The sequence below is a fragment of the Apteryx mantelli genome, chromosome 2 (genome assembly GCF_036417845.1).
Source record: "Apteryx mantelli isolate bAptMan1 chromosome 2, bAptMan1.hap1, whole genome shotgun sequence".
NCBI classification, from domain to species: Eukaryota; Metazoa; Chordata; class Aves; order Apterygiformes; family Apterygidae; genus Apteryx; species Apteryx mantelli.
The window spans coordinates 53,489,984-53,500,775 of NC_089979.1; positions in this window are offsets into that span (position 1 = coordinate 53,489,984).

Consider the following 10,792-nt stretch of genomic DNA (forward strand, 5'->3'; position numbering starts at 1 on the left):
TTCCGTGTAAGGTTGAGTGAGGAGTCTTGCGCTCCTCTTACATTCTTCAACCTGAGTTTTTCTCCTTGCAGAACACTACCAGGGATATTGGTAGTAAGAGGAAAGATGTACAAACTCACAGAGAGTGGAGAAGGGCAGATAAGCCCTTGCTACAATATACAAACAATCCTGGAGAAAAATCCAAAGTCTTCTATGAGATGAGCAAGAGCTCAGACCGGTGTAGTTTAAAGTCTCAGAGCTGAAGAACGTACAGCTACATGCTCGTGGCCCTCCCTATCCCCATCCTACTGCGTACAGAAAGGAGAGGTTAAGCGTCTGGCAGCTGACGCGGCATCACAGCAGACCCATGAGCATTTTAAGGCCAAGAAGACCAGGGCAGCTGCCTCTGCCCTGCGAGATGGGGATGTGACAGGAGATACAGCTGAGGTGCCGTGCTCATCAGTCCCCTTGACAGACGACCCCTGAGGCCACTGTGACTGACACATAGCGAAGAGCCTCCCTGAGTTTCCAATGCAGATCATCTTTGCTCTGGTGTGCAGCCCAAACGTTTTCTTGTCTGGAGGAGAGGGAGAGCAGTGGGGGCTATGCAGCTACGATTGTCACAAATGGTCTTTGGGGAGGCAGCACCCCCAATACAGCACCAGCAGCAAAGGCATTTGGGGGGGCAGCGGCATTTAGAGATAGCAAATGGCAGCAAAAGCAAGGATAGGTAGACTATTAAAGGAACATCATTGTCAGATTAAATATCATACTTTCCAACAAATTGGTTTGCTTGTGTTATAAACAGATTATTAAAATCGAAAGAGTTTAAAAAAATCTAATTTACTCTCCCCTGTCTAAGGTGTTTACTTCCTGCATTGCTCCCAGCTTGCACTATTAAACTAGACTAGTCCATTTCACTTTTACTGGTAGTTTCTAGTTGATTTTATTCTTGGCCTCTAATTCTGTCGTACTACAAATTGGAATGAAGCCTTGAGGCTTCCAACAGGTCATGGCACTCTCGTGCAGAGCCCTATACAAACCTAATACATAGCAACCCAAAAGCACACATAAAGACAAGCTGTTGCAGATGAAACAAAGGGGAAAGAAAGAGACTAGGACTGCAACAAGACAAAGACTGTTGACAATGTATATACACACATACATACACTATATATATATAGTTGTATCATATATATATATATAGTATTTACTATATCTGTAGTATTACATTTATCCAATATATATTGCATGTATCACAGCTAGCCTATTACTAATCATGATCACAATCCCCAGTTTTCTTTATTCAGCTCTCAAAGACCAGACTCTACTACTCTTTAAGTTATATTTGGTCCTAGAATGTGGGAACGGCAGGGAGAAGACTGGCTTTTTTCAGGAGTAGCCACCTTATGCCAGGTGTTACTTCAATGTAAATAACATGTTATAACAATGCTTTAAAACTTGAACTGAATAAAACTATTTATTTTTGCATGTCTTTTCAAAATAATTTGTGTTTTATTTTTACAAGACCTGGACTTGGACACATAGGGTATGAAGCTACTTCTGCAGTTTAGAATCTATGCCTCTGACAGGTACATTCTTTCTCCCTTTGACCACCGAGGTTCAAGCATGTACCCCCTACTGCGTTCCTGAAAGCCTTTAATGCTGCTGAAGATGGTGGAAGAGGCTTCTGACTCAGCTGATCTGCGCGGTGTTGGCTCTCCTCATGGCCCAAACAGCTCATGTGGGGACCAAATTTGTTGCCCCTTGGTTTCAGTTATACCTTAAATCACATTTGGCGCAATCTAGTTATAACAATAGTGATAATAACATTTTGGGGTAACTGATCCCCAACTTCTACCTGCAAGGCATATTCGAAAATCCTGTTTTTATAATATGTGTTTAGAAAGAGTGAGACAGAAACAAGAGTAGCAGATAAGGGAAGGAGAAGTGAATATAAGAGAGGAATACTTAAAGGAAAAGAGTGACAATCCATACATGAAATATTTTTGGTATCATAAATGATATTACTGCCTCTAAGGCAATATATTTAACACAAAAATAATCTAAATTATTATACAGGAAGGATTTAAGGTTTTATGAAAAACTACACAAACCTGAACAAATTGTACTCCCAAACTGGGACAGCATTAGCATTTTAGAGGTATGTAATCCAGAGCAGCACCAAGTTTTCATAGATATCACCACAGGAAAATAAATTACCATCTCTGAGATTATGATATGAATGTGGCACAGTTTTTCCTTTTTAACATCAGTGGAGTATGTTTTAGTAAGCTGCAAATATTGACCTGGTATCCAGAGCCACTATGGGCTGTCATTTACTTTGTCACTCCCATATCTACCTGTTGATATGAACACCATCACCTGCAAGTTCCTTCATCCTACTGCTATCTCCTTCCCTGCAGTCAGACCCAGGGATGGGCAAAGCCCTGGAGCTGAAGGGACAGAGCAAAGATTGCTGCCTGGTTTCCATACAGAAATATTTTTGAGTTACTTTTCCACATCCTCTCCTGATGGGAGATCTGCAGCCACCTGCCTGCCTCGCCCCTATTGCTGTCTCCCTTCTTGCTAATCCATTGTCCTATGCCAGATCTTACTTCAGCAGTCAATCAGCATTTCTATTTCTGTATGTCTATTCACATACCCTTCCTGAACCCAGGCACTCACAACCATGGCTCTGTATGCTGGCACATTTCTGTGCCTTTCCTCTCACAGTGTCTCCAGCCAGGAGGCTGCATTGAATCTCTTTGTGTCTTCAGCCCTTAGGGAGATCATGGGGTGGAAAGAAACATCCCTATTAAATGTCACATGTCATACAGGGAGGGTGGGGATGACATTAAAGTGTTGGAGAGAAGAAAAAGGAGGAGGACAGAGAAAAGCAGATCCTATAATATCATCTTTTTAAAAGTAAACAAAAATGTAAGGCTGAAAGAAGCTGATCTTAATCCCAGGATGCAGAATATATAGCTGCCGGCTAAAGAGTCATAGCTTGAATGATTGGCAACTACTAGGCCATAGAAGCTGAATGCATTAGGAGACTTCATTCCAGCCTGGTTTTGCTACTGAAGCAATGAATATGGGAAAAGAGAGAAAGAGAATTAGTTAGTTGTGACTTCAGTACAGTTACAGAGTGGGTTGGAAACTTGCTCATCAACTGTTTTTTCTTTAGAAGATGTAGATCTGTCAACCCAAACTCTTCGGGGAGGGAGGTTTGACATCTCTGGGTTCAAAAAAAAAATTAGAAAAACGTAATACCTTTTAATTATGTTTCCTTTCAAAATTGTAATTAACATACTAAAAAGTTCACAGTTTTCAAGCTCAAATTGAAATAATTCCAGATTATGGAAAACTGATTTCACTGATTATTTGCAAAAAAAAAAAAAAAAAAAATCATTTCAGGAAGAAGAAAACACTTTTCTAGCCAGAATGAATATTTTACCACACAAAAATATTCTTTATTCAAGAAAATAGGGGAAATATATTTTAAGAACCTGTCACAATTATCCTGCTGTGTTTTTCTTTCACTTTTCTAATTCATAATGCTCTCATTAGAATAAAATGTAGACAAATCTTCACTGGTTGTGATTTTCTCCATCTGGATTGTTGTCAGAGCCTGCCTGCTTATTTCTAAGCTGGCATGCTATTTTTGTGGTGGGGGAAGGGAGGGCAGGACAAAATTTATAACAGCATTCTCTTTGGGATGCTGTTCTCATAATGAACACAAATTGTTCTCATTTATCATTTTGTGATGTAATCATATAAAAGCCTTTCCCATCCTCATCCCCATAAGGTACTGTTTTGCTGTATTGCATTATAATGACAAATGACAAAATCTTTTGCATGACTTCAAATATTATGAAATTCTAAAGGGATTGTTACTCTGTAACGCTACCAAGGATGTCTGATAGAGGTATCCCATGCTGAAAGCTGCAGTTATAAGTACTCAGTCTACCAATAACTCAGCTATACAGCACTGGCTTTGAGAAAAAAATAGCTGTCCTTAAAACAACCCGAAACACCACAGGGAGTAAACTGTGGTCGTGTTATTGAGACATCCAAGTGAGAAATAGAGCCAGGGGTTCAGCTTTTGGGATATTTTATTCAGCAAAAAGAACCCACTTGGAGTTTTCAATATATCAATGCTTTGAGGCTACAAGAAATGGGGAGTTATTATCTACAGGATTCATTTGCTTTCTATCTTTTGAAAACTGATAAATCCATTCCATTCACTTAGGGCTGCTGAAACATGCAGAGCTCCAGTAAGATCTGATGGAAAAAGGTGCTCAGCAATGTAGAAATGTGTTTACTGCTTCTCAGGAACAGGCCCTGATGCTATTTTGAGTAGAAGAAACAGAAATCCTCCCCAGGGTTCCAGGAAAAGACTTCACCATTTCACTTTTCGCCTGGAGCATCCTAGAAATTTAAAATTTGTCATGGCTTATTTGCAAATAGGAATGTATATAATTAAGAGACACAGTGCAGAACTTAGAACATTTAGTCTGTTGAGCACAACATTTGCCACATAAATGAACTGCCCTTTTGGGAAAATTGAGTACAACTATTTGCATAAGCTGACAAGTAGCTATACGAGTCCTCAGGTCAACAAGCACCCCCGAAGAAGATGGGGCCTGATCTTCTGTCCTACACAAGTCTTCCACTGGAGATTTCCTTTAAGTTCCATGGACTCTTGTCTCTTTACATATAAGTGTAAAAGGGAGAAGTCAGCTTTCTGATACCATGATTGCCTTCATTTATATCCTAATTTCTGTGAATGACGAACTAATGACTAAGAGACTCTGTATTATTTTCTTTATTAAAACAAATAGTGATATATTTAAAATGTACTTAATCTAAATAAGATTGGAACACATAGCTCCTATTAAAATATATTGCAAAAACTGCACATTTCTATTTTGCATTTAATTAGAGAATTCTGCAGGCCTAATTGGCCTTGAATATACATTTGTTTCATCTCTTCACAAGATTAAAACGAAATGGTAACATAACGCAATCCCCTAATTATGACATTGGCCCCAAATCAGCTACTGACTCTAATAAAAGTTCAGTGAATGTAATGGTGAGAGTACTGTGAAATCTTTTGCTATCTTTATAAGGGGAGAAAAGCAGCTGACACACATCAAGCAAATCCCTTATCACCCAAGGAAGAAAACCAATGTTCCATATATTCTCCCAGTAGGTAAACACAACAGCAAAACTCTTGCCTATAACTTACATGTTTCTCTGTCCATAAGAATGACTGATATGCTGAGCGCTCTGGCTACTCAGTGAAGCAAGGGAAAATGAAGGGTCTTCCATTAGGTATCCCTTGCCCCATATTTCTCTTCTGGCATTTTTTCTTAGTGCTTTTAATACTTGTGGTAAGCAGTACAGTGATGACACTAACAACTGAAGAGATCAAGAAATAGAAACAGGAGGACCATATTTGTTTGCTCATGTTGATCTGCCACTGACAATGACAAGAGTTTTTCATCTCCATGTTACCCGAGTCCTTCAGCTCATAAGTGATATTCATAACACAAAACTGACGAGCAGATGCATCAGAGGAAAATCACAGGCACATAAACTTAGGGTTCAAAGGGACACTGAGAAGTCACCTAGTCCATCCCCTGCCCCAGTGCAAGTCATGGCAACCTATTGTCTAAACTGTTCCTTAAACCCCCCCAAAATGGAGATTGCACAGTCCTGCTAAGCATTTTATTCCTGAGCTTAAATATCCTTAATGTGTGGAAGTCTTATCAATGCCTGAATTGAATCTCCATGGCTACACTTTAAATTCGTTATCAGAGCATGCTCCTCCTAATAAGCAGGAACGCTTTATGTACTCAAAGACTGCTATAATCTCCACCCAAGTCTTCTCCTCTGTAAAATAACCAAAGTTATTCCATCTTTCCACAGAAGTCACATCTTCTAGATCTCCAGTCTCTCTCCTCAGGCTCTTTTCGGCAGATCCATCAGACCAAATGGGACTGAAATGGCAGCCTGTTATGAACTGCCAATAAATATTTGTCATATCACAAAAATGTGTCTAAAATCCCTGTGGAAATAATATCTGGCACAGCTGATTCTTGTCCATAAGGGGTAAATATGAAAGTCTGCATAGAGTAGTATGCAAAGAGCAAGTAAAGGAGGAATGGGATCTAGGAAGCCTGTATTTGGGTGACTTTCCATTTTGAGGGCTCCAAGTTCTGCCTACTCTAGCTGTTTTCCCTACCAGGTAGATTGTCAGGAATCCCAGGCTGTTCTCAGTACAGTACAAGATTTTCAGTGGGTATGAAGTGGGGGAAACAACCTAGACAGAGCCAGAATGCACAAATGCAAAGTTCTGATGCCTGAAAATTGTATCCTTTTAAATTTTCAGAACACTGGAGTACCTATGGTGACAACATCATACTAATCCTTTGAATTAGTGCACTTCTGTAAGAAATAAAAATGTGTTTCAGCTATTACTCAAGATCCTAATATTTGGAATCCTAGGCATTTAGAATTCATACATACATTCATCACTTTGATTCTGCTACTTGAGTTATGAATGTACACTTATGTACAGATAACTTACCCTTTATCTTTAGTTGAAAGCTCTGTTTAACAAATTATGAGAAAACTAATATTTTTTTCTTAAAATAGATCTACTTTTTACAATATCTGATTTTATTACTGGTATGCTTTTTTCTAGTATGTGATTATCTGACATTTTTGTAGATCTTTTAGCAGGAGTGCTTTTGTACACTTAAGTCAAAAAATTGTTAGAAGAAGAATTATTGCATCCCTGCACTGAGAGCTGTTATACTATTTATTTAGAAAGAATCCTTAACATTATTTCATGTGTTCAAAAATGCAAGAAAAGCTAGAGAAAATGATTGCCAGTATTTTTTGGAAGACTCAGAGGAACCACAGAAAGGTGAAATGAAAATAGGCAGTTGAGCTTTTTTATCATACATAGTTTTTACGGTACCATGACACTCCAGCAAATCATTGTCATTTGGTACCACATGTACACAATATTTAAAATAACTGGAGGCTGACAAAATACGTCTTTTTATGCATGTCTCGACGGCCTGCGCAAAGCATCCCACTCATTTCACAAGTTCTAGCCATCTTCCTTCCTAGGGCTGGGAAAGGAGGAGGGATGGAGCCCCATGATCCACTCTTGCTACTTCACAGCATTTTTCAGTCGTAGCCACCCTGGGATTTAGAATGGTCATCTCAAGAAATCTAACACCAGCTCAGCCCTTCCAGGTCTGTTCTTTCAGTGTCAATTGCTATTCAGCCACCAGCCAGGTCTGATACAAAGCAAAGCACCAGTATTTCATAGAAAAACCTTTCTTAAAAGCATGTACTACCAGTTAGCTCCCCTTCATCTCCTGGGAGATACTGACAGGTAAAACCTCATGTCTATCCAGGCCAGATGATCTCATTCTTTACAGTTTCGATCCTTTTTGTCTTAGCTCTTTGAAGAAGGTCAAAACAACCTGTGGTTCCTCCCCAGGCATGTAATATTTCAAACTCTTGTTAGCTGCATTCTTTCAGCATTCGGAGATTTTCATTAATTACTCTCCTGTGCTTCTGCTTTCTGAAAGAAGTATCCTTTGGCTTACCCACAGCCTCAGTAGCTGACTGATCTGCAAAGATATGTTTATAAAATTAATACAACAGTGTAATCCCTATTTCCATACCACAAATCAGACCTCACTACAGTATTTTTTGAATAATCCATTATTCCAGTGCACTGGGACTATCACAATAGTATTTTCAGTTTCAGAAGAACAGTTCCTATGACAATTGGCTATTCTTTACATGGTTCCTCATTAATGGTTGCTTATTCAGTACCCTTCTCGGCTGCTTTGAATCATAGATGGTTCAGAGGGAGTTCAGAGAGGGTTGCTGCTTCTTTCACCAGAACACTGTTTTGTACCTAGATCTCTTTTCACAGCTGTACCAGAGATTTGAGGTTACAGGTCTGTTCAGTAAAATGAGCAGCTCTTGTATGGCTGCTCCCTTCTTCTTCGCCAACCAGAGCTAAAATTACTGAATAGATAACCACATGTTATGAGGGTCAAAAAGAGAGTGAGGTGTCTACAAACTTACTGGCCAGAGTTTGTGATGACCACTCTCTTTAAAAATACCGTCTCCAGTCTTACCTGCATGATCACCTTGAACAAGTCACCTGAAATCTTCATCATATGCCATGCATTGTGCATCTTTATACACCACTATATTTGATCAAGATGAAAATGAACACCAAATCTTCCAGCAGTTGCACCCTGGTATAATGTTCAAGTCAACATCATTTTATTATTTTGAAGTAGTTTTAAAACATCAGTTCTTTGTTAAGCACAACCATGGCTAGAAAAATAGATGCATATGAGGTTTAAACTGCTAAGCAGGGCACATTACATATTTGTGCAAACAGTAGTGGGCAACTATAAGCAAATGACAGTTGCCTAGCAGATGTGTTTGAAGGCTCTGTTTATTGCTGGTAGGGTTTGCTTTGCTTTTTTGAGAAGAAGCTTAAGTCAGAAAGATGGAACATGGTAGGACTGGGTACTGGAATGAAAGCATGCTCTATGGCTTGAAATAGAGGAAATAGCTGAACATGGACTATGTCTTAAAAATCCCAATAAAGGTCCTAATTTATGCTCTCTTGTGATTGCATTCAAGTCTTCTCAGACTTTACCACCTCCACTTTCTGCTGCAAGCCCCCTCGGCTGAGGTACACTCACTGGCAGTGCAAAAGAGAACAAGTTATTCTAGCCTTAAAGTGGGCTGAGCACACTCAGTTACCAGACCTAAACTGACAAGACAGGAGCTGGCGCCTAAGGAGATGTGAAAAGCAAGGACAATAATGTCTTAAACCACATAGATCACATCACAAGAGCACATTTGACTACACCCTAACTGAGGCTGGTAGCTGTCACCAGCTGGAAGGAATCAATATCCACTAATCCAAGAACAGGTCTGCAGGTCACGATTTACAGAGATAATCTCTCACTTTGCTAAAAACTCATTCTGTAGTTCCAGCCAAATTGCAATTTGCAGTACATTAGGCTTCCCCAGTGCCATCACCAAAGTAGATGTGATCATAGACGCTTCACAAAGGCGCATTCACGCTTCCTTCAACACAGTTTATAGAACGCTTGACCATCTTCCAAACACAAATACTATAAAAAAGCCAGATTTCAATACTTGTGGTAGAAGGCTTTATTCATGCAAGAGAGAAGATAGAATCCAGGCCTAAATACTTAATAAACAAATTCATTTTGACACATTATGTACTATTTTTAATTTTGCTCTTTACCATACTCAAAACAAGTTATGTAAATCATCTGTTCTCAAAATGGTAGAACCTATGAATATGATTTTTAAGGCTTAGATCTGGCTATGTGACAAAAGAATCCAAAAAAACAAACTGTTTTTTAAGTGAATAAATATGACAGCGGAAAATTATTGTGCAAAGCAAAGTCCAAAGCAACTGCAGAAAAACAGCTATCAGTTTAACTAATTAAGGAATTTGGACCTGAGCAAATATCTTTCCTCATTTCTTCTCAGCAAGTTCCTCACTTTTTCTCAGCAATTCAAACAGACAGTTTACAAAATCAATGGCATGGCATTTCACACTATTGCAAGTAATGTATTGACTCTTTTCACTTCATGATGTGTTTCTAGGAAGGGAGCAGCCAAAACAAAACACCGAGAATTAAGGAAGGACTGGTCTCTTTTCAGGTTAGTCCCACAGACTTCATTAAGTCTGTATGGTGATCAGAGGTCATTACAGGACATACAGACAGACCTGAACTAGTCTGGTTGGCAGGTATCATGAGCAATGGGTAGCGTGATTTCCTTAGGCTGAGGCTGGCATGCCCATTACTTCACCTTGCTGCCATCTAGACATGCCCATTGAAGGTAGCCTGAACTACTGCAAAAACTAGTGTCAAACTGAGGATTAATGAAAAATGAACCTCTCTCTACAGTCCTTTAGTCAGAAAGGGGAAAAATTAATAGCAGGTGGCTGCAATAAGGGAAACATAAATGCAGCTATCCTCAAAAAAAGCATTTTAGATGACTCCAGTGATGACTGGAGGAGAAGATTCCTTTTGAGCAGTCTCAGCAGCAGCCAAAACTATAACAAAGTGTAGCTTTTTTGCACAACCATCTATCTCGGCCTTAAGGCTGTAGAAAAATTCAAGTGTACACACTGAAATTTAGTGTCTTAATGTTCTAAAATTCTTGACAAAAAAGAGACCATACTATGTAAGCTTTAAAAAGAGATGGGAAGTACACATGCCAAATGTATAGACAGTTGCAAAATGACATATTTGCACTTGGAAGTAGGTGGCTGAATACACATCTATGCACCTAAATGATTGTTCATGTGCTCAAATTGAACAATGTTCCTAGCAGGATGCAATTAGCCATTTTGACATCTGTATAACCTTAGGAGATGGCGTTCTTTATAAGTGGGAGCTGTATCTTACTATTGTTCTTCATTCTTCTCTTGTCATTTTATCTAGGGTTAGGTCACATGAAGACATCTTCCACCTAAGTCAATGGCAGCACTAAGAAAATAAACCCTGAATGTAATTACAAACAATGTAAAGAAACAGTACGGCAACCTTTCTTATAGAAAATGATTGTGTCTAGAAGTGGATTCTCAAATCATTTGCAGTAATCACTTATATACCAACAAGGAATAGCAGGTACTCTATCTTTCTCACAGAAAGCAATAGGAAGTTGATTGAGCTTCATTTTTCAAAAAAGAAAATAAGTCATGGAG